Below are 25232 nucleotides of genomic sequence, written 5' to 3' on the forward strand. Positions count from 1 at the left end.
TTATGTCTGTCCGTCTCTATTAAATAACATGAGCTGTGCCATAGGGAACACGTGTGCCAATGTTTTCACTGCATTTATTGTCATTGTTAAATAGCCTGTGGACATTACGTCTGTCCCTCTCTATTAAATAGCATGAGCTTTGCCATAGGAAACACCTGTGCCAACGTTTTCGCTGAGATTATTGTCATTGTTAAAAAACCTGTGGACATTACGTCTGTCCCTCTCTATTAAATAGCATGAGCTTTGCCATAGGGAACAACTGTACCAACGTTTTCACTGAGATTATTGTCATTGTTAAATAGCCTGTGGACATTACGGGTTTCTGTATCTATTAAATAGCATGAGCTTTGCCATAGGGAACCCCTGTGCCAACGTTTTCACTGCAAGTATTGTCATTGTTAAATAGGATGTGGACTTTACGTCTGTCCCTCCCTATTAAATAGCATGAGCTTTGCCATAGGGAACACCTGTGCTAACATTTTTACTGAGATTATTGTCATTGTTAAATAGCCTGTGGACATTACGTCTGTCCCTCTCTATTAAATAGCATGAGCTTTGCCATAGGGAACACCTGTCCCAACATTTTCACTGTGAATATTGTCATTGTTAAATAGTCTGTGGACATTATGTCTGTCCCTCTCTATTAAATAGCATGAGCTTTGCCATAGGGAACACCTGTGCCAACGTTTTCACTGAGATTATTGTCATTGTTAAATAGCCTGTGGACATTACGTCTGTCCCTCTCTATTAAATAGCATGAGCCTTGCCATAAGGAACATCTGTGCCAATGTTTTCACAGCGAGTATTGTCATTGTTAAATAGCCTGTAGACATTACGTCTGTCCCTCGCTATTAAATAGCATGAGCTTTGCCATAGGAAAGACCTGTGCCAACATTTTCACTGAGATTATTGTCACTGTTAAATAGCCTGTGGAAATTACGTCTGTCTCTTTCTATTAAATAGCATGAGCTTTGCCATAGCGAACACGTGTACCAATGTTTTCACTGAGATTATTGTCATGGTTAAATAGTCTGTGGGCATTACGTCTGTCCCCCTCTATTAAATAGCATGAGCTTTGCCATTGGGAACACCTGTGCCAATGTCTTTACTGACATTATAGTCATTGTTAAATAGGCTGTGGACATTATGTCTGCCACTCTCTATTAAATAGCATGAGCTTTGCCATAGGGAACACCTGTGCCAATGTTTTCACTGAGATTGTTGTCATTGTTAAATAGCCTGTGGACATTACATCTGTCCTTCTCTATTAAATAGCATGAGCTTTGCCAAAGGGAACATCTGTGCCAACATTTTCACTGCGAATATTGTCATTGTTAAATAGCCTGTGGACATTACGTCTGTCACTCTCTATTAAATAGCATGAGCTTTGCAATAGGGAACACCTGTGCCAACGATTTCACTGAGATTATTGTCATTGTTAAATAGCCTGTGAACATTACGTCTATCCCTCTCTATTAAATAGCATGAGCTTTGCCATAGGGAACACATGTGCCAACATTTTCACTGAGATTATTGTCATTGTTAAATAGCCTGTGGACATTACGTCTGTCCCTCTTTATTAAATAGCATGAGCTTTGCCATAGGGAACACCTGTGCCAATGTTTTCACTGACATTATTGTCATTGTTAAATAGCCTGTGGACATTACATCTGTCCCTCTTTATTAAATAGCATGAGCTTTGCCTTAGGGAACACCTGTGCCAATGTTTTCACTATGATTATTGTCATTGTTAAATAGCCTGTGGACATTATGTCTGTCCCTCTTTATTAAATAGCATGAGCTTTGCCACAGGGAACACCGGTGCAAATGTTTTCACTGCAATTATTGTTATTGTTAAATAGCCTGTGGACATTACGTCTGTCCCTCTCTATTAAATAGCATGAGCTTTGCCATAGGGAACACCTGTGCCAACGTTTTCACTGAGATTATTGTCATTGTTAAATAGCCTGTGGACATTATGTCTGTCCCTCTCTATTAAATAGCATGAGCTTTGCCATAGGGAACACCTGTGCCAACGTTTTCACTGAGATTATTGTCATTGTTAAATAGCCTGTAGAAATTATGGGTTTCTGTCTCTATTAAATAGCATGAGCTTTGCCATAGGGAACCCCTGTGCCAATGTTTTCACTGCGAGTATTGTCATTGTTAAATAGGATGTGGACTTTACGTCTGTCCCTCCCTATTAAATAGCATGAGCATTGCCATAGGGAACACCTGTGCTAACATTTTTCCTGAGATTATTGTCATTGTTAAATAGCCTGTGGACATTATGTCTGTCCCTCTCTATTAAATAGCATGAGCTTTGCAATAGGGAACACCTGTGCCAATGTTTTCACTGCGTTTATTGTCATTGTTAAATAGCCTGTGGACATTACGTCTGTCCCTCGCTATTAAATAGCATGAGCTTTGCAATAGGGAACACCTGTGCCAATGATTTCACTGAGATTATTGTCATTGTTAAATAGCCTGTGGACATTACGTCTGTCCCTCTCTATTAAATAGCATGAGCTTTGCCATAGGGAACACCTGTGCCAACGTTTTCACTGAGATTATTGTCATTGTTAAATAGCCTGTGGAAGTTACGGGTTTCTGTCTCTATTAAATAGCATGAGCTTTGCCATAGGGAACCCCTATGCCAACAATTTCACTGAGATTATTGTCATTGTTAAATAGTCTGTGGACATTACGTCTGTCCCTCTCTATTAAATAGCATGAGCTTTGCAAGAAGGAACACCTGTGCCAACGATTTCACTGAGATTATTGTCATTGTTAAATATCCTGTGGACATTACTTCTGTCCTTCTCTATTAAATAGCATGAGTTTTGCCATAGTGAACACCTGTGCCAACATTTTCACTGCATTTATTGTGATTGTTAAATAGCCTGTGGACATTACGTATGTCCCTCTCTATTAAATAGCTTAAGCTTTGCCATAGGAAACACCTGTGCCAATGTTTTTGCTGAGATTATTGTCATTGTTAAAAAACCTGTGGACATTACGTCTGTCCCTCTCTATTAAATAGCATGAGCTTTGCCATAGGGAACACCTGTCCCAATGTTTTCACTGAGATTATTGTCATTGTTAAATAGCCTGTAGACATTACGTCTGTCCCTCCCTATTAAATAGCATGAGCTTTGCCATACGGAACACCTGTGCCAACGTTTTCACTGAGTTTATTGTCATTGTTAAATAGCCTGTGGACATTAAGTCTGTCACTCTCTATTAAATAGCATGAGCTTTGTTATAGGGAACACCTGTGCCAACGTTTTCACTATGATTATTGTCATTGTTAAATAGCTTGTGGACATTACGTCTGTCCCTCTCTATTAAATAGCATGAGCTTTGCCATACAGAACAACTGTACCAACATTTTAACTGAGATTATTGTCATTGTTTAATAGCCTGTGGACATTACGTCTGTCCCTCTTTATTAAATAGCATGAGCTTTGCCATAGGGATCACTTGTGCCAATGTTTTCACTTAGATTATTGTCATTGTTAAATAGCCTGTGGACATAACGTTTGTCCCTCTCTATTAAATGGCATGAGCTTTGCCATAGGGAGCATATGTGCCAATGTTTTCACTAAGATTATTGTCATTGTTAAATAGCCTGTGGACATAACGTCTGTCCCTCTCTATTAAATAGCATGAGCTTTGCCATAGGGAACACCTGTGCCAACGTTTTTACTGAGATTATTGTCATTGTTATATAGCCTGTGGACATTACGTCTGTCCCTCTCTATTAAATAGCATGAGCTTTGCCACAGGGAACACAAGTGCCGATGTTTTCACTGAGATTATTGTCATTATTAAATAGCCTGTGGACATTACATCTGTCCCTCTCTATTAAATAGCATGAGCTTTGCCATAGGGAACACCTGTGCCAACGTTTTCCCTGAGATTATTGTCACCGTTAAATAGCCTGTGGGCATTACTACTGTCCCTTTCTATTAAATAGCATGAGCTTTGCCATAGGGAACACCTGTGCCAACGTTTTCACTGAGATTATTGTCATTGTTAAATAGCCTGTGGACATTACGTCTGTCCCTCTCTATTAAATAGCATGAGCTTTGCCATAGGGAACACCTGTGCCAATGTTTTCACTGAGATTATTGTCATTGTTAAATAGCCTGTGGACATTACGTCTGTCCCTCTCTATTAAATAGCATGAGCTTTGCCATAGGGAACACCTGTGCCAACGTTTTCACTGAGATTATTGTCATTGTTAAATAGCCTGTGGACATTACTTCTGTCCCTCTCTATTAAATAGCATGAGCTTTGCCATAGGGAACACCTGTGCCAATGTTTTCACTGAGATTATTGTCATTGTTAAATAGCCTGTGGACATTACGTCTGTCCCTCTCTATTAAATAGCATGAGCTTTGCCATAGGGAACACCTGTGCCAACGTTTTCACTGAGATTATTGTCATTGTTAAATAGCCTGTGGACATTACGTCTGTCCCTCTCTATTAAATAGCATGAGCTTTGCCATAGGGAACACCTGTGCCAATGTTTTCACTGAGATTATTGTCATTGTTACATAGCCTGTGGACATTACTTCTGTCCCTCTCTATTAAATAACATGAGTTTTGCCATAGGGAGCACCTGTGCCAACATTTTCACTAAGATTATTTTCATTGTTAAATAGCCTTTGGAAATTAAATCTGTCCCGCTCTGTTAAATAGCATGAGCTTTGCCTTAGGGAACACCTGTGCCAAAGTTTTCACTGCATTTATTGCCATAGTTAAATAGCATGTGGACAGTTTGTCTGTCCCTCTCTATTAAATAGCCTGAGCTTTGCAATAGGGTACACCTGTGGCAGCGATTTCAGAGATTATTGTCATTGTTAAATAGCCTGTGGACATTACGTCTGTCCCTCTCTATTAAATAGCATGAGCTTTGCCATAGGGAACACCTGTGCCAACGTTTTCACTGAGATTATTGTCATTGTTAAATAACCTGTGGACATTACATCTATCCCTTTCTATTAAATAGCATGACCTTTGCCATAGGGAACACCTGTGCCAATGATTTCACTGAGATTATTGTCATTGTTAAATAGCCGGTGGACATTATGTCTATCCCTCTCTATTAAATAGCATGAGCTTTGCCATAGGGAACACATGTGCCAATGTTTTCACTGTGATTATTGCCATTGTTAAATAGCCTGTGGACATTACGTCTGTCCCTCTTTATTAAATAGCATGAGCTTTGCCATAAGAAACACCTGTGCCAATGTTTTCACTGCATTTGATGTCATTGTTAAATAGCCTGTGGACATTATGTCTGTCCCAGTCTAGTAAATAGCATAAGCTTTGCCATAGGAAACACCTGAGCCAATGTTTTCGCTGAGATTATTGTCATTGTTAATAAACCTGTGGACATTATGTCTGTCCCTCTCTATTAAATAGCATGAGCTTTGCCATACGGAACAACTGTACCAATGTTTTAACTGCAATTATTGTCATTGTTAAATAGCCTGTGGATATTACGTCTGTCCCTCTCTATTAAATAGCATCAGCTTCGCCATAGGGAGCACCTGTGCCAACGTTTTCACTGAGATTATTGTCACTGTTAAATAGCCTATGGACATAATGTCTGTCCCTCTCTATTAAATAGCATGAGCTTTGCAATAGGGAACACCTGTGCCAACAATTTAACTGAGATTATTGTCATTGTTAAATAGCCTGTGGAAATTATGGGTTTCTGTCTCTATTAAATAGCATGAGCTTTGCCATAGGGAACCCCTGTGCCAATGTTTTCACTGCGAGTATTGTCATTGTTAAATAGGATGTGGACTTTACGTCTGTCCCTCCCTATTAAATAGCATGAGCATTGCCATAGGGAACACCTGTGCTAGCATTTTTACTGAGATTATTGTCATTGTTAAATAGCCTGTGGACATTACGTCTGTTCGTCTCTATTAAATAGCATGAGCTGTGCCATAGGGAACACGTGTGCCAATGTTTTCACTGCATTTATTGTCATTGTTAAATAGCCTGTGGACATTACGTCTGTCCCTCGCTATTAAATAGCATGAGCTTTGCAATAGGGAACACCTGTGCCAATGATTTCACTGAGATTATTGTCATTGTTAAATAGTTTGTGGACATTACGTCTGTCCCTCTCTGTTAAATAGCATGGGCTTTGCTATAGGGAACACCTGTGCCAACGTTTTCACTGAGATTTTTGTTATTGTTAAATAGCCTGTGGAAGTTACGGCTTTCTGTCTCTATTAAATAGCATGAGCTTTGCCATAGGGAACCCCTTTGCCAACAATTTCACTGAGATTATTGTCATTGTTAAATAGTCTGTGGACATTACGTCTGTCCCTCTCTATTAAATAGCATGAGGTTTGCAATAGGGAACACCTGTGCCAACGATTTCACTGAGATTATTGTCATTGTTAAATAGCATGTGGACATTACGTCTGTCCGTCTCTAGTAAATAGGATGAGCTTTGCCATAGGGAACACCTGTGCTAACGTTTTCACTGCATTTATTGTCATTGTTAAATAGCCTGTGGACATTACGTCTGTCCCGCTCTATTAAATAGCTTAAGCTTTGCCATAGGAAAGACCTGTGCCAATGTTTTCGCTGAGATTATTGTCATTGTTAAAAAACCTGTAGACATTACGTCTTTCCCTCTCTATTAAATAACATGAGCTTTGCCATACGGAACAACTGTACCAACGTTTTAACTGAGATTATTGTCATTGTTAAATAGCCTGTGGACATTACGTCTGTCCCTCTCTGTTAAATAGCATGAGCTTTGCCATAGGGAACACCTGTCCCAATGTTTTCACTGAGTTTATTGTCATTGTTAAATAGCCTGTGGACATTAAGTCTGTCACTCTCTATTAAATAGCATGAGCTTTGTTATAGGGAACACCTGTGCCAACGTTTTCACTGAGATTATTGTCATTGTTAAATAGCCTGTAGACATTTCGTCTGTCCCTCTCTATTAAATAGCATGAGCTTTGCCATACAGAACAACTGTACCAACATTTTAGCTGAGATTATTGTCATTGTTTAATAGCCTGTGGACATTACGTCTGTCCCTCTCTATTAAATAGCATGAGCTTTGCCATAGGGATCACTTGTGCCAATGTTTTCACTTAGATTATTGTCATTGTTAAATAGCCTGTGGACATAACGTCTGTCCCTCTCTATTAAATAGCATGAGCTTTGCCATAGGGAACACCTGTGCCAATGTTATCAATGAGATTATTGTCATTGTTAAATAGCCTGTGGACATTACGTCTGTCCCTCTCTATTAAATAGCATGAGCTTTACCATAGGGAACACCTGTGCCAACGTTTTCACTGAGATTATTGTCATTGTTAAATAGCCTGTGGACATTACGTCTGTCCCTCTCTATTAAATGGCATGAGCTTTGCCATAGGGAACACCTGTGCCAATGTTTTTACTGAGATTACTGTCATTGTTAAATATCCTGTGGACATTACTTCTGTCCCTCTCTATTAAATAGCATGAGTTTTGCCATAGGGAACACCTGTGCCAACGTTTTCACTGAGATTATTGTCACCGTTAAATAGCCTGTGGGCATTACTACTGTCCCTTTCTATTAAATAGCATGAGCTTTGCCATAGGGAACACCTGTGCCAACGTTTTCACTGAGATTATTGTCATTGTTAAATAGCCTGTGGACATTACGTCTGTCCCTCTCTATTAAATAGCATGAGCTTTGCCATAGGGAACACCTGTGCCAATGTTTTCACTGAGATTATTGTCATTGTTAAATAGCCTGTGGACATTACATCATTCCCTCTCTATTAAATAGCATCAGCTTTGCCATAGGGAACACCTGTGCCAATGTTTTCACTGAGATTATTGTCATTGTTAAATAGCCTGTGGACATTACGTCTGTCCCTCTCTATTAAATAGCATGAGCTTTGCCATAGGGAACACCTGTGCCAATGTTTTCACTGAGATTATTGTCACCGTTAAATAGCCTGTGGACATTACTACTGTCCCTCTCTATTAAATAGCATGAGCTTTGCCATAGGGAGCACCTGTACCAACGTTTTCACTGAGATTATTGTCATTGTTACATAGCCTGTGGACATTACGTCTATCCCTCTCTATTAAATAGAATGAGCTTTGCCATAAGGAACACCTGTGCCAACATTTTCACTGAGATTACTGTCATTGTTAAATATCCTGTGGACATTACTTCTGTCCTTCTCTATTAAATAGCATGAATTTTGCCATAGGGAGCACCTGTGCCAACATTTTCACTAAGATTATTGTCATTGTTAAATAGCCTGTGGAAATTACATCTGTCCCGCTCTATTAAATAGCATGAGCTTTGCCTTAGGGAAACACCTTTGCCAAAGTTTTCACTGCATTTATTGCCATAGTTAAATAGCATGTGGACAGTTTGTCTGTCCCTCTCTATTAAATAGCATGAGCTTTGCAATAGGAAACACCTGTGGCAACGATTTCAGAGATTATTGTCATTGTTAAATAGCCTGTGGACATTATGTCTGTCCCTCTCTATTAAATAGCATGAGCTTTGCCATAGGGAACACCTGTGCCAACGTTTTCACTGAGATTATTGTCATTGTTAAATAACCTGTGGACATTACATCTATCCCTCTCTGTTAAATAGCATGACCTTTGCCATAGGGAACACCTGTGCCAACGATTTCACTCAGATTATTGTCATTGTTAAATAGCCTGTGGACATTATGTCTGTCCCTCTCTATTAAATAGCATGAGCTTTGCCATAGGGAACACCTGTGCCAATGTTTTCACTGTGATTATTGCCATTGTTAAATAGCCTGTGGACATTACGTCTGTCCCTCCTGAAAAATAGCATGAGCTTTGCCATAGGGAACACCTGTGCCAACGTTTTCACTGCGATTATTGCCATAGTTAAATAGCATGTGGACAGGTCATCTGCCCCTCTCTATTAAATAGCATGAGCTTTGCAATAGGGAACACCTGTGGCAATGATTTCACTGAGATTATTGTCATTGTTAAATTACCTGTGGACATTGTTTGTCCCTCTCTATTAAATAGCATGAGCTTTGCCATAGGGACACCTGTGCCAATGTTTTCACTGAGATTATTGTCATTGTTAAATAGCCTGTGGACATTATGTCTGCCCCTCTTTATTAAATAGCATGAGCTTTGCCACAGGGAACACCGGTGCAAACGTTTTCACTGCAATTATTGTCATTGTTAAATAGCCTGTGGACATTACGTCTGTCCCTCTCTATTAAATAGCATGAGCTTTGCCATAGGGAACACCTGTGCCAATGTTATCAATGAGATTATTTTCATTGTAAAATAGCCTGTGGACATTACGTCTGACCCTTTCTATTAAATAGCATGAGCCTTGCCATAGGGAACACTTGTGCCAACAATTTCACTGAGATTACTGTCATTGTTAAATAGCCTGTGGACATTATGTCTGTCCCTCTCTATTAAATAGCATGAGCTTTGCCATAGGGAACACCTGTGCCAACGTTTTCACTGAGATTATTGTTATTGTTAAATAGCCTGTGGACATTACGTCTGTCCCTCTCTATTAAATAGCACGAGCTTTGCCATAGGGAACACCTGTGCCTGAGATTATTGTCATTGTTAAATAGCCTGTGGACATTACGTCTGTCCCTCTCTATTAAATGGCATGAGCTTTGCCATAGGGAACACCTGTGCCAAAGTTTTCATTGAGATTATTGTCATTGTTAAACAGCCTGTGGACATTACGTCTGTCCCTCTGTATTAAATAGCATCAGCTTCGCCATAGGGAACACCTGTGCCAACATTTTCACTGAGATTATTGTCATTGTTAAATAGCCTGTGGACATTACGTCTGTCCCTCTCTATTAAATAACATCAGCTTCGCCATAGGGAACACCTGTGCCAATGTTTTCACTGAGATTATTGTCATTGTTAAATAGCCTGTGGACATTACGTCATTCCCTCTCTGTTAAATAGCATCAGCTTCACCATAGGGAACACCTGTGCCAACGTTTTCACTGAGATTATTGTCATTGTTAAATAGCCTGTGGACATTACGTCTGTCCCTCTCTATTAAATAGCATGAGTTTTGCCATAGGGAACATCTGTGCCAACGTTTTCACTGTGTTTATTGTCATTGTTAAATAGCCCGTGGACATTACGTCTGTCCCTCTCTATTAAATAGCATAAGCTTTGCCACAGGAAACACCTGTGCCAACGTTTTCTCTGAGATTATTGCCATTGTTAAAAAAGCTGTGGACATTACGTCTGTCCCTTTCTATTAAATAGCATGAGGTTTGCCATACGGAAAAACTGTACCAATGTTTTAACTGAGATTATTGTCATTGTAAATAGCTTGTAGACATTACGTCTGTCCATCTCTATTAAATAGCATGAGCTTTGCCATAGGGAACAACTGTCCCAACATTTTCACTGAGATTATTGTCATTGTTAAATAGCCTGTGGACATTACATCTGTCCCTCTCCATTAAATATCATGATCTTTGCCATAGGGAACATCTGTGCCAATGTTTTCATTGAGATTATTGTCATTGTTAAATAGCCTGTGGACATTACGTATGTCCCTCTCTATTAAATAGAATGAGCTTTGCCATACGGAACAACTGTACCAACATTTTCACTGCAATTATTGTCACTGTTAAATAGTCTGTGGACATTACATGTGTCCCTCTCTTTTAAATAGCATGAGCTTTGCCATAGGGAACACCTGTGCCAATGTTTTCACTGAGATTATTGTCATTGTTAAATAGCCTGTGGACATTATGTCTGTCCCACTCTATTAAATGGCATGAGTTTTGCCATACGGAACACGTATGCCAACATTTTCACTGAGATTATTGTCATTGTTAAATAGCCTGTGGACATTACGTCTGTCCCTTTCTATTAAATAGCATGAGCTTTACCATAGGGAACACCTGTGCCAACATTTTCAGTGCGATTATTGTCATTGTTAAATAGCCTGTGGACATTACGTTTCTCCCTCTCTATTAAATGGCATGAGCTTTGCCATAGGGAGCATATGTGCCAATGTTTTCACTAAGATTATTGTCATTGTTAAATAACCTGTGGACATAATGTCTGTCCCTCTCTATTAAATAGCATGAGCTTTGCCATAGGGAACACTTGTGCCAACAATTTCACTGAGATTATTGTCATTGTTAAATAGCCTGTGGACATTACGTCTGTCCCTCTCTATTAAATAGCATGAGCTTTGCCACAGGGAACACAAGTGCCGATGTTTTCACTGCGATTATTGTCATTATTAAATAGCCTGTGGACATTACATCTGTCCCTCTCTATTAAATAGCATGAGCTTTGCCATAGGGAACACCTGTGCCAACGTTTTCACTGAGATTATTGTCATTGTTAAAAAACCTGTGGACATTACGTCTGTCCCTCTTTATTAAATAGCATGAGCTTTGCCATAGGGAACACCTGTGCCAATGTTTTCACTGACATTATTGTCATTGTTAAATAGCCTGTGGACATTACGTCTGTCCCTCCCTACTAAATAGCATGAGCTTTGCCATAGGGAACACCTGTACCAACATTTTCACTGAGATTATTGTCATTGTTAAATAGCCTGTGGACATTACTTCTGTCCCTCTCTATTAAATAGCATGAGCTTTGCCTTAGGGAACACCTGTGCCAATGTTTTCACTACGATTATTGTCATTGTTAAATAGCCTGTGGACATTACGTCTGTCCCTCTCTATTAAATAGCATGAGCTTTGCCATAGGGAACACTTGTGCCAACAATTTCACTGAGATTATTGTCATTGTTAAATAGCCTGTGGACATTACGTCTGTCCCTCTCTATTAAATAGCATGAGCTTTGCCATAGGGAACACCTGTGCCAACGTTTTCACTGAGATTATTGTCATTGTTAAATAGCCTGTGGACATTACGTCTGTCCCTCTGTATTAAATAGCATCAGCTTCACCATAGGGAACACCTGTGCCAACATTTTCACTGAGATTATTGTCATTGTTAAATAGCCTGTGGACATTACGTCTGTCCCTCTCTATTAAATAACATCAGCTTCGCCATAGGGAACACCTGTGCCAACATTTTCACTGAGATTATTGTCATTGTTAAATAGCCTGTGGACATTACGTCTGTCCCTCTCTATTAAATAGCATGAGCTTTGCCATAGGGAACACCTGTGCCAACGTTTTCACTGAGATTATTGTCATTGTTAAATAGCCTGTGGACATTACGTCTGTCCCTCTCTATTAAATAGCATCAACTTCGCCATAGGGAACACCTGTGCCAACGTTTTCACTGCGATTATTGTAATTGTTAAATAGCCTGTGGACATTACGTCTGTCCCTCTCTATTACATAGCATGAGCTTTGCATTTTCATTGTTAAATAGCCTGTGGACATTACGTCTGTCCCTCTCTATTAAATGGCATGAGCTTTGTCATAGGGAACGCCTGTGCCAAAGTTTTCACTGAGATTATTGTCATTGTTAAATTGCCTGAGGACATTACGTCTGTCCCTCTCTATTAAATAGCATGAGCTTTGCCATAGGGAACACCTGTGCCAATGTTTTCACTGAGATTATTGTCATTGTTAAATAGCCTGTGGACATTACGTCTGTCCCTCTCTATTAAATAGCATGAGCTTTGCCATAGGGAACACCTGTGCCAACGTTTTCACTGAGATTATTGTCATTGTTAAATAGCCTGTGGACATTACGTCTGTCCCTCTCTATTAAATAGCATGAGCTTTGCCATAGGGAACACCTGTGCCAACGTTTTCACTGAGATTATTGTCATTGTTAAATAGCCTGTGGACATTACGTCTGTCCCTCTCTATTAAATAGCATGAGCTTTGCCATAGGGAACACCTGTGCCAACGTTTTCACTGAGATTATTGTCATTGTTAAATAGCCTGTGGACATTACATCTGTCCCTCTCTATTAAATAGCATGAGCTTTGCCATAGGGAACACCTGTGCCAACGTTTTCACTGAGATTATTGTCATTGTTGACTAGCCTCTGGACATTACTTCTGTCCCTCTCTATTAAATGGCATGAGCTTTGCCGTAGGGAACACCTGTGCCAATGATTTCACTGAGATTATTGTCATTGTTAAATAGCCTGTGGACATTATGTCTGTCCCTCTCTATTAAATAGCATGAGCTTTGCCATAGGGAACACCTGTGCCAACGTTTTCACTGAGATTATTGTCATTGTTAAATAGCCTGTGGACATTACATCTGTCCCTCTCTATTAAATAGCATGAGCTTTGCCATAGGGAACACCTGTGCCAACGTTTTCACTGAGATTATTGTCATTGTTGACTAGCCTCTGGACATTACTTCTGTCCCTCTCTATTAAATAGCATGAGCTTTGCCATAGGGAACACCTGTGCCAATGTTTTCACTGAGATTATTGTCATTGTTAAATAGCCTGTGGACATTACATCTGTCCCTCTCTATTAAATAGCATGAGCTTTGCCATAGGGAACACCTGTGCCAATGTTTTCACTGAGATTATTGTCATTGTTAAATAGCCTGTGGACATTATGTCTGTCCCTCTCTATTAAATAGCATGAGCTTTGCCATAAGGAACACCTGTGCCAACATTTTCACTGAGATTATTGTCATTGTTAAATAGCCTGTGGACATTACGTCTGTCCCTTTCTATTAAATAGCATGAGCTTTACCATAGGGCACACCTGTGCCAACATTTTCAGTGCGATTATTGTCATTGTTAAATAGCCTGTGGACATTACGTTTCTCCCTCTCTATTAAATGGCATGAGCTTTGCCATAGGGAACACCTGTGACAACGTTTTCACTGAAATTATTGTCATTGTTAAATAGCCTGTGGACATTATGTCTGTCCCTCTCTATTAAATAGCATGAGCTTTGCCATAGGGAACACTTGTGCCAACAATTTCACTGAGATTATTGTCATTGTTAAATAGCCTGTGGACATTATGTCTGTCCCTCTCTATTAAATAGCATGAGCTTTGCCATAGGGAGCAACTGTACCAACGTTTTAACTGAGATTATTGTCATTGTTAAATAGCCTGTGGACATTACGTCTGTCCCTCTTTATTAAATAGCATGAGCTTTGCCATAGGGAACACCTGTCCCAACGTTTTCACTGAGATTATTGTCATTGTTAAATAGCCTGTGGACATTACGTCTGTCCATCTCCATTAAATAGCATGAGCTTTGCCATAGGGAACACCTGTGCCAACGTTTTCACTGAGATTATTGTCATTGTTAAATAGCCTGTGGACATTACGTCTGTCCATCTCCATTAAATAGCATGAGCTTTGCCATAGGGAACACCTGTACCAACATTTTCACTGAGATTATTGTCATTGTTAAAAGCCTGTAGACATTACTTCTGTCCCTCTTTATTAAATAGCATGAGCTTTGCCTTAGGGAACACCTGTGCCAATGTTTTCACTACGATTATTGTCATTGTTAAATAGCCTGTGGACATTACGTCTGTCCCTCTCTATTAAATAGCATGAGCTTTGCCATAGGGAACACTTGTGCCAACAATTTCACTGAGATTATTCTCATTGTTAAATAGCCTGTGGACATTACGTCTGTCCCTCTCTATTTAATAGCACGAGCTTTGCCATGGGGAACACCTGTGCCAAAGTTTTCATTGAGATTATTGTCATTGTTAAGCAGCCTGTGGACATTACGTCTGTCCCTCTGTATTAAATAGCATCCGTTTTGCCATAGGGAACACCTGTGCCAACATTTTCACTGAGATTATTGTCATTGTTAAATAGCCTGTGGACATTACGTCTGTCCCTCTCTATTAAATAACATCAGCTTCGCCATAGGGAACACCTGTGCCAACGTTTTCACTGAGATTATTGTCATTGTTAAATAGCCTGTGGACATTACGTCATTCCCTCTCTGTTAAATAGCATCAGCTTCGCCATAGGGATCACTTGTGCCAACGTTTTCACTGAGATTATTGTCATTGTTAAATAGCCTGTGGACATTACGTCTGTCCCTCTCTATTAAATAGCATCAACTTCGCCATAGGGAACACCTGTGCCAATGTTTTCACTGCGATTATTGTAATTGTTAAATAGCCTGTGGACATTACGTCTGTCCCTCTCTATTACATAGCATGAGCTTTGCCATTGTTAAATAGCCTGTGGACATTACGTCTGTCCCTCTCTATTAAATGGCATGAGCTTTGTCATAGGGAACGCCTGTGCCAAAGTTTTCACTGAGATTATTGTCATTGTTAAATTGCCTGTGGACATTACGTCTGTCCGTCTCTATTAAATAGCATGAACTTTACCATAGGGAACACTTGTGCCAATGTTTTCACTGAGATTATTGTAATTGTTAAATAGCCTGTGGACATTACGTATGTCCCTCTCTATTAAATATCATAAGCTTTGCCATAGGGAACACCTGTGCCAACGTTTTCGCTGAGATTATTGTCATTGTTAAATAGCCTGTGGACATTACATCTGTCCCTCTCTATTAAATAGCATGAGCTTTGCCATAGGGAACAACTGTGTGAACGTTTTCACTGAGATTATTGTCATTGTTAAATAGCCAGTGGACATTATGTCTATCCCTCTCTATTAAATAGCATGAGCTTTGCCATAGGGAACACCTGTGCTAACATTTTCACTGAGATTATTGTCATTGTTAAATAGCCTGTGGCCATTACATCTGTCCCTCTCTATTAAATAGCATGAGCTTTGCATAGGGAACACCTGTGCCAATGTTTTCACTGCAATTATTGTCACTGTTAAATAGCCTGTGGACATGACGTCTGTCCCTCTCTATTAAATAGCATGAGCTTTGCCATAGGGAACACCTGTGCCAACGTTTTCACTGAGATTATTGTCATTGTTAAATAGCCTGTGGACATTACGTCTGTCCCTCTCTATTAAATAGCATGAGCTTTGCCATAGGGAACACCTGTGCCAACGTTTTCACTGAGATTATTGTCATTGTTAAATAGCCTGTGGACATTACATCTGTCCCTCTCTATTAAATAGCATGAGCTTTGCCATAGGGAACACCTGTGCCAACGTTTTCACTGAGATTATTGTCATTGTTAAATAGCCTGTGGACATTACTTCTGTCCCTCTCTATTAAATAGCATGAGCTTTGCCATAGGGAACACCTGTGCCAACATTTTCACTGAGATTATTGTCATTGTTAAATAGCCTGTGGACATTACATCTGTCCCGCCTGAAAAAATAGCATGAGCTTTGCATAGGGAACACCTGTGCCAATGTTTTCAGTGAGATTTTTGTCATTGTTAAATAGCCTGTGGAGATGACGTCTGTCCCTCTCTTTTAAACAGCATGAGCTTTGCCATAGGGGACATGTGTGCCAGCGTTTTCACTGTGATTATTGCCTTTGTTAAATAGCCTGTGGACATTACTTCTGTCCCTCTCTGAGAGTCAGTCTATATAAGTTCTGGGGAGGAGGAGGCTGCAGAAAAGAAGTTTAAAGGAGAAGAATGATGTTCAAGATTCACTCCTCTTTTTGATTCGCAATCATTTTTTTAGTTTTTTTTTTTGGTTTGTTGTCACTCAGCATTACTAGGGCCAACATTTCAATAGGGAGCCCATTACATCGGTCCCTTTCTCTTAAATGTCAGTAGCTCTGCCACAAGGCACACCTTTGTGAACTTTTTCACTGACAATATTGTCATTGTGCAGTGCAAGCAAGTTTAACATGGACAGCCTCGCTGTATATTAACTACATGCCTACCCTGTGCTGGAAAAGTGGCTGTGACATTCCCCCAAAGGAATTGTCCTTGCAGTTAGAGGACCACTGACCAAACTGGCCACTGTTCGTTCATTTGGCCTTTAGGTTATACTGTGTAATTCATTCACGTTATTGCCTTAACTACATGTCTGCATTCAGTAAATGAAAGAAAACCTGCACTACCTTGTGCCTCATTGCCAAACGCTGAGCATGACTCTCCATTCTTTGCTGTTTTGCACTATATCCACTCCTACTATGACGTTTCCCCAACAGTCCCTATAAGCCATTCATGAACAAAACTTCCTCTTCTATTCATCCCTGCAATGTTCTGTCATGCACTACGATCAGGTCAATATTTATCCCTCATCTTATCCCTTATAATGTCTCAGCCATCCTCTTTTCTCTTTATGCTCCTTACACTCCTCTACAATCACGCTATCTACATCTATTCATAGCTAAATCAGTACTTTTTGCTTTACTACCCTTCCTTGCCCATACCTATTCTATACTGTTAATAGACCCTTATATATATATATATATATATATATATATATATATATATATATATATATATATATAGTCATCTTCATTCATATCAATATTCTCCACACCTATATTCTTAAACACTCACATATCTCAATATAACATATAAGTCTACTGGCTAAACACAATCTAATATGTTTTATTAAATTATCATTTATGACACAGGAAATCATAAATTTATATAAATGGAAACAAATGATATTGACATACTTTCATTTGCAAACATTATACTCTACTTATAATCTAGCCAGTTATTGTCATTCAAACATTACATAGCTCATTCAGTTCCTGCCTTCCCTTCAGTCTCATTTCTCCTACAAAACATTCTTTCCCTTCAGTCTCATTCCTCCTCCAAAACATTATTTTGTATGTATTGTTCCCACAATTTCCATTTTTTCTACTTAATTTGCTCCTACTCTTTCCAGTTATTTTATCTCTGGTACTATATTCACTACTTCTAGTACAGTTGGTTTAGACATAGATTTCTATTTTCTAGTAATTGTTTTTTTGACAGCCACCAGAATTAGGCAATTGCTATTCTGTGTCACACTTCAAACAATCATTTTCTTAGTTACACCAAAATGCCCGCCCAGGATTTCTGACAGAGTAGTCCGTAGGGAATTTTTAAAGTCTGCCAACTCATTATATTTCTAAAAATATGTGCCTAGTTATCTAATTCTTCCCAATCATACCTCATACATTTGCAATCAACCTGAAGAAAAATTCTTTGGAGTCTCTTTGGGGGTATAAAAATACCTACACAAATGCTTCCAAAGATCCAACCTTAGATAATTGTTAGGAAATGATGTAGTCAGTCAGTTAGGTGATTGGTTAAAAGTACTATTTAAACTGAGTTAGCCAACATGTGCTTATTCTGATGAAGTCATATACCTGACGAAAGCGCTTAATTTTATGGACTTTTGGAACTTTGGTTCTGTTTTGCTTTTTAATTAGGAAGTTTTTATTGTACTGTTGGACTATTGGAAGTTTGTGCTGTTATTTCTGTAGATTATATGTAACCAGAATGTGTCACTAGAATGTGTACACTGTTTTGGGACATTTATAAAGTATTTTTTGCATATACTACGGCTTTGTTTTTTGTGCAGCACCTTACGTTTGGATTTTATTTGGTTGGTGCTTGTTTGGATTGCTTTTTTCTTAGTTTGTCATTATGGACGTAAGTGGTCAGCTGTTCAATCCTGATGGAGCCAATTTACAGACCGTACTTAGGTCTGTTTCCGCCTTAACTCAAACAGTGGCTGAGTTATCTAACAAGGTGGATAAAATTATAAATGATACTGTGGGTTTAAACCAATGAGCTCCTAATACCACACAGTCTACATTTTGCTCTACTATTTCTCCTGGTCAGGGAACCGGTTGTCACAACGATGTTGGCAAGGGAGGGACTAACTCTAATCCAGTCAGTGGCTCGGTTTCGCAGATGCACAACTTACATGAGGTACGGCATGACGATAACGCCAACATCTCCGTGGAGCATTGGTTAAAGACAGAGTTTGGACTTAATTGTGCAAGAGATACCATGGGTGCGAACCAGGGAACATTAGATCAACAATTGTTTTCCTTTAGAGGTTTACTATTTAAATATAAAAAATTGCAATTAGAGAATGAATACTTACTTGAATATATTAAAAGGGAACAAATCCCTAAGGGACTACGTATGTGGAAATATCCAACTGGCTTACAGAAGGACTCGCATTTACATAAAGAACTGTTACAGTTCTTCAACAGACAAGGTTGTCTATTATTACACATTTTAATAACAGATAATAATAGGAAATGTCATTATTATTAAGAGAAATTAATCAATTGGATGTCAGCATTAAAAAGATCTGTTATTTGACGCTAAAAGAAATTATTTTAATGCTGTACTTAATGTTGTTCATACTGAATTGGGTGAGCTTAAGAATAGAAAAGAGAGAAAGCTATTAAGGGACAAACTTGAATATGAAGAGGGTAAAGCATATCCAGACCCACCGAGGGGGCAATACAACCAAACTAGGGACAATAGTGTTATGCAAACACTAAGTTATGATAGTGAAGTGCATGATGAAGATAATATTGTTACCGAGTCCCCTTTAGAACAGGCCCCATTACGGAGGTCAGAGAGGTTAATGAACCAGAGACAGATGAGGCAGAATTATTACAACTATGGGAACAATTCTCAGACTGCCCTACGGAAGGGGGGATGGGAAGCATATCGGAGATAAATAGCCCTAGAGACTTGAACAATGGAATATGCACCATTGTTATGAATGCTATAGGAGACTTTAGTATATATAATTATAGTCAGCTAGTAATCAATAGCGAATGGGCCGACCTGTTATCTAAGGGTATGAATTTTGTACCAACGAGAAAGGGGTGTGTGGTTGATTCTATATTACAGTTAAGACTTTTTACTAGGAATTTAAATCTTGCATTATTTTTTCATGATTCTAATTTTACAACGGACCATCTGAGTCTTAGAAGGCCAAGTACTTTTTATGCCCCAAACCACCCTTTAGTACAACTCTTTGAAGGGTTGTGTGAGGCTGACATCAGAAAATTATTAGATAAAAGGAACAATCACATTAGTATGGGCAATCTTAGTATTGGAGAGACAGTCATTCTTAAAGAAATTCTCCAACAGCACAATGTTAGATTTATGAAGCCAGACAAGGGTGGGGGCATTGTTATGATGAATACTGATGACTACAATAGTAAAATGTTTGAATTACTTTATAGTGAAGTGTATTCTGAGGCCTGACATAACGAATTGAATTTAGCGTATCGCAATATAGATTTAGAATTGGAACAACTACTTCTAAATGGCCAAATTACTTTAGAGACACATGAGTATCGAGTGACTGAATACCCTAGAATACCAACTATATTTGGAGTGCCAAAAATACATAAATCCATTTCCAACCCACCTCTACAGCCTATTGTAGATGCTAAGGCCTCAAAAACTTTTAGCATAGATAAATTTATTGACAACAAAGTGAAAAATGTTCTTGGAAGTTGTAATACTATAATAAAGGACTCATGGGACTTTCTCAGAAAAGTTGATCAGAGCATATATGATAAGAGCCTTATCCTGGCCACTATTGATCTATGTGACCTTGTTTCGGTCATTCCACACCAACTAGGCCTGGAATGGTTCTATGATTACTTATGTATTAATACAACCATAAATCATGAGACCATTCTTACAATTCGGACATGTATGGAAATTGTATTGGAAAATAATTTCCTTACCTTTGAGGGTCACTTGTTTAGGCAAAGACAAGGTGTTGCAATGGGTGCATGCTGTGCCCCAATTTTTGCCAATGTGGTACTAGCACACTGGGAGGATTTATTTGTGCTTAATTCCGAATACAGGACTTCATGGGTATTGTATGGGTGATACCTAGATGATATTGTCCTGTTTTGGAATAGCACTGAACAAGACCTGAATAGGTTCTTTTCTTTCATTAATGGTACCAACCAGTTTTTTGAAATTCACTATGAAAAAAGAGATAGATTTTGTTAACTACTTGGATGTTACTATTAGGAAGGATTATACCAACAATTGTTTTGCTTCCCAGCTATATAGAAAACCAACCTATTCAAACACCTTATTACATTTCACCAGTGAGCACCCATTGCATCAAAAGAAAGCCCTTGTAAAGGGCCAGTATGTTAGACTGGCTAGAATGGTTTTGAATTTTACAAAGAATGTGAAATAATGATGAACATGTTCTTAAAGAGAGGTTACCCTGAGACCTTTGTTATGGATATTATTAATGAGGTCAAAAACAAGAGGATGGGTGGGTATTTTACCTCCTTATTGAGTCAGGGTAACCGTGATAATCAGGAAAACAGGAGGAAACAAACATAGATTTTGGACATGCCCTTTCACTTACTTACACACCTAATTTTAATGAAATTAGGAATGTGATATATAAGTACTGGAAAATTTTTGATATAGACACGGATGTATAGGAAAGAGTAGGTATTAAGCCTATAATAGTATATAAGAAGGACATCTCACTTAAAGGGCTTCTTGAGAGAAACCAACATGAGTTGAGGGAGGGGGGCACATTCAAATGCAGTAGATTTTCTCAATGCCCCTATATTATGGACACTGACAAGATAAAATTGAAGAATCTTGGATATTTAGCAAATAACAAGAAAATGTATTGTTATAGTAAGGGAGTGGTTTATATTGCAGTATGCTAAATATGTGAAAACTACTATGTGGGGAAAACAAAAAATGCACTTAGGCATAGAATCTATCAGCATTTGTATGACATCAAGCAGATGAATGGGAATAATGCATTATATAAACATATTTGTAATCAGCGAAACCACTCTTTTAGATTTTTCATATTAGAACAAGTTGATCTGGGCCCCCGTGGAGGACCTGTGGATGATTACTTAGAATTTATTGAATTGAAATGGCAAATTAAGTTAAATGCCTATCACCTCCCAGGACTGAATGATAGAATCTCTTTGTCTTCACTTTTGAGACTAAAATCTATGTTTATGCTATGAAATTCATGTAATGTTTTGTAATATTTTATATATCATTCAATAGTCTCTTATTAATTGTTCTATTTAGGGACTTTCTATTAGACATCACTATTTTTTTCATATATGTGCATACACTATGCTAATGTTTATAATTTATGTGGTGGTTTGCCTTTATATGGAATTTTACAACATTAGATAATTGTTAGGAAATGATGTAGAGTCAGTCAGTTAGGTGATTGGTTAAAAGTACTATTTAAACTGAGTTAGCCAACATGTGCTTATTCTGATGAAGTCATATACCTGACGAAAGTGCTTAATTTTATGGACTGTTGGAACTTTGGTTCTGTTTTGCTTTTTAATTAGGAAGTTTTTATTGTACTGTTGGACTATTGGAAGTTCGTGCTGTTATTTCTGTGGATTATATGTAACTAGAACGTGTCACTAGAACGTGTACACTGTTTTGGGACATTTATAAAGTATTTTTTGCATATACTACGGCTTCGTTTTTTGTGCAGCACCTTACGTCCGGATTTTATTTGGCTTCCAAAGATCCTAAATATTCTGGACTTCGCTTGGGAGCCATACACATATCCTCCCAGTGTTTATTTGTGATATACTTATCCGATCTCTTTTCCTAATCCTTTCTAACCTCCACTGATTGATTCCTATAGTAATCATGCAATATTTTTCTACCCCTTGTAATTATCCTTTTTATAACATCAGCTTCTATTCTAGATTCTACTGAAAACTCTACCTGTGCTGGTCTTACACTTAACATTCCCCTGTTTGTTCTCTTTGCCTCAGTCCTTTATAGGGAAGGCAATATCTACCCTGCAGTCCAAATGAATTCTTTGCCTCTTCCCATATTAACTTTTGCTCTCTAAATATTTGCCCCCAATATTTTGCCTCTGCTATTTTTTTTCCAGTCAATTCCAGCCCCCTCTTAGCTATTCTCTGTAACTTTAATTGCAGTCATTTTTATCACCAGAATCTTCATTCTCTACCCCTGGTTTGGCTTAGTTCTTAGAATACTTTCTGTTACTTTATGAATATAATATTATGTGTGGTTATTGTTATTCTCCTTAAATATCTGCATCCAAAATCCCAGTCTCTCCTTGTTTCTTGAGTTTCCTCCTGGTTTCGTCATCCCTTTACACACTGAATTATTGCTTTCTTCTTGTGCCGTGTATAGAAGCCTTAACTGTGTAGTTCTGAAATACCCCTTCAAGTCAGGTAATCCCAAGCAGCCTTGTTCTGTTGGAAGGATCAGCTTATCCCATTTGACTCTTGCCCTATACCCATCCCAGGTAAAATCCTTCAACTCTTTAATAATTATTATCCACAACTTCTCCTCAGTTCATAAAAATATTTTCAACCTGTGTGTAAAACTAAGGGGACTAAAAACATTTTCACTGCTTGCATCTTGCTGGCCATATCCACAAAACAGAACTTCCAATTTCTCAGTTTTTGTTTTATCTTTTATTTAGTCTCTTTCCACATATCCTTAGCTGCCATAAAATAACCCTTTTTAATCCATACTCCTAAGTACTTCATTGTATCATGTTCCCATAAATATGGGTATTGCTGAATCAATCTGTGTGTGGGTACATAGTTTACAGCTATTGCCCTTGCTTTATCTTCATTAATTTTGTATCCCAAAAAAGACTTGAAACTGTCTCAGAAAGTCCTATAACACTGAAATGTCCTTTTCTGGTTTTATCTGATATAAAATAATATCGTCTGCAAATAAAGCCAACTTTTCTAGAATACCACACCAGTTATATCCTTGAATTTCTGAGTCCTTTATTTTCTTTGCCAATGATTCTAAATATAACAAGAACATTCCTGCTTGTTTTTTCTGCTCAAACAGAACTTATCGGAGAACCCCTCCACTTTAATGTTTGCTTCTGATCCCTCATCTATCCTCATAATCAACCTTATCATTTTGTCATGGCATACAAATGCATCCATTGCCCAGCTTATAAAATCCCAGTTTACTCTATCAAAACACACAACAACAGTGGTATTTTCTTCCATTCTTTTTCCTTCTGGATCATCGTTGTTCTATTAATGTTATTAAATGTTTGTCTCCCCTCCACAAAACCACATTGATCCATGTGTATCAATTTTGGCATCACCTTTGCCATTCATTTAGCCATTACAGACACAAACGCTTTATAATTGTGGTTTAGAAATGAAATGGGCCTGTATGAAGCTGGATCTGATGGGTATTTATCATCTTTAGGTATTACAACTACCACCATTTTCTTCCAGGATGTTAGTGTTTTTCCACCTTTTAAAATACTGTTAAATAAAACCTTCCAGATCTTTATCACTTTCTTCCCTCCTAACTTTCAAACTTCCACAGGAATACTATCTATTCCTGGGGCTTTCCTGTAGATTAGTTATTCATCACCATTTTTATCACATATCTTCCTATCCTAACCATTAGTAATTGAGCCTCCTCTACCTCTAATCTTGGCATATTTAATTCTTCCATAAACATTTCTATTTGTACTTTTTCTTGAGTTCCACATTTCTTTGCTTTATGCAGATTTTCATAAAATTTCCAAAATATTTATAATACTTCTCCAGGATCTCTGGTTATTTTCACTGTTATAAGCTCCATACATACATCTATACAAATATTCCAAGCACAGGCATTAATGCCCTTCTAGTCTACCAATATACCAAAACACTTGTTACCATAATAAGTGTCCATGGCTGTTCTTAAAAATATCTAAACTATTACTTGCTTTAATAAAATTTGGTACCCTCTTCCGTGCATCAGCTGGTCTTAGGACACTTTACTTTTTTATAATAACTTAAATTTCCACATCCATGTATGCCCTTGGTATATTTCCACTGTATTCTTTCCAGTTTACTCATGCTTATATTCTTATAAAGTTTCCATATTGTTATTCCATACTCAGGTTTGGGCCTAATGTAACTAACAATCAATTACTTCATCATTTTTAATTTCCTAGACTTTATAAATCTTTTTATACAACATATAGTTCTATAACTATGATTAACCAATTATAGGTTCATAGGTTCATATGTAGGTACTAGGCTATTGGCCCTAGGGCCTATACAAGCCTAGCCAAAAAGGTACCCTGGCTTTCACCACCCAAGAAAATTATTTCCTGTGCCCCTGTCAAGCAGAACCACAGAAGGGATCCCTAAATTAGTTGATGTGATTAGAAAAACTCAAAGCTGGATCTACCCATATATTCAGGTCTTTAAATGAATGTACAGTTTCAAGTGTGGTGGGCTTTATTAAATATTCACCTTTTAATTTATGTCTCCCAAATCTCATATACTCTGCTTTTGATGTATTTATTGGCATATTGCTCTCCTGTGCCCAAATTATCAATTTAGTCAAGCTCGTTTGCAGACATGCCTTATC

The sequence above is a fragment of the Protopterus annectens genome, chromosome 10.part0 (genome assembly GCF_019279795.1).
Source record: "Protopterus annectens isolate FY-2018-M chromosome 10.part0, PAN1.0, whole genome shotgun sequence".
Lineage (NCBI taxonomy): Eukaryota > Metazoa > Chordata > Ceratodontiformes > Protopteridae > Protopterus > Protopterus annectens.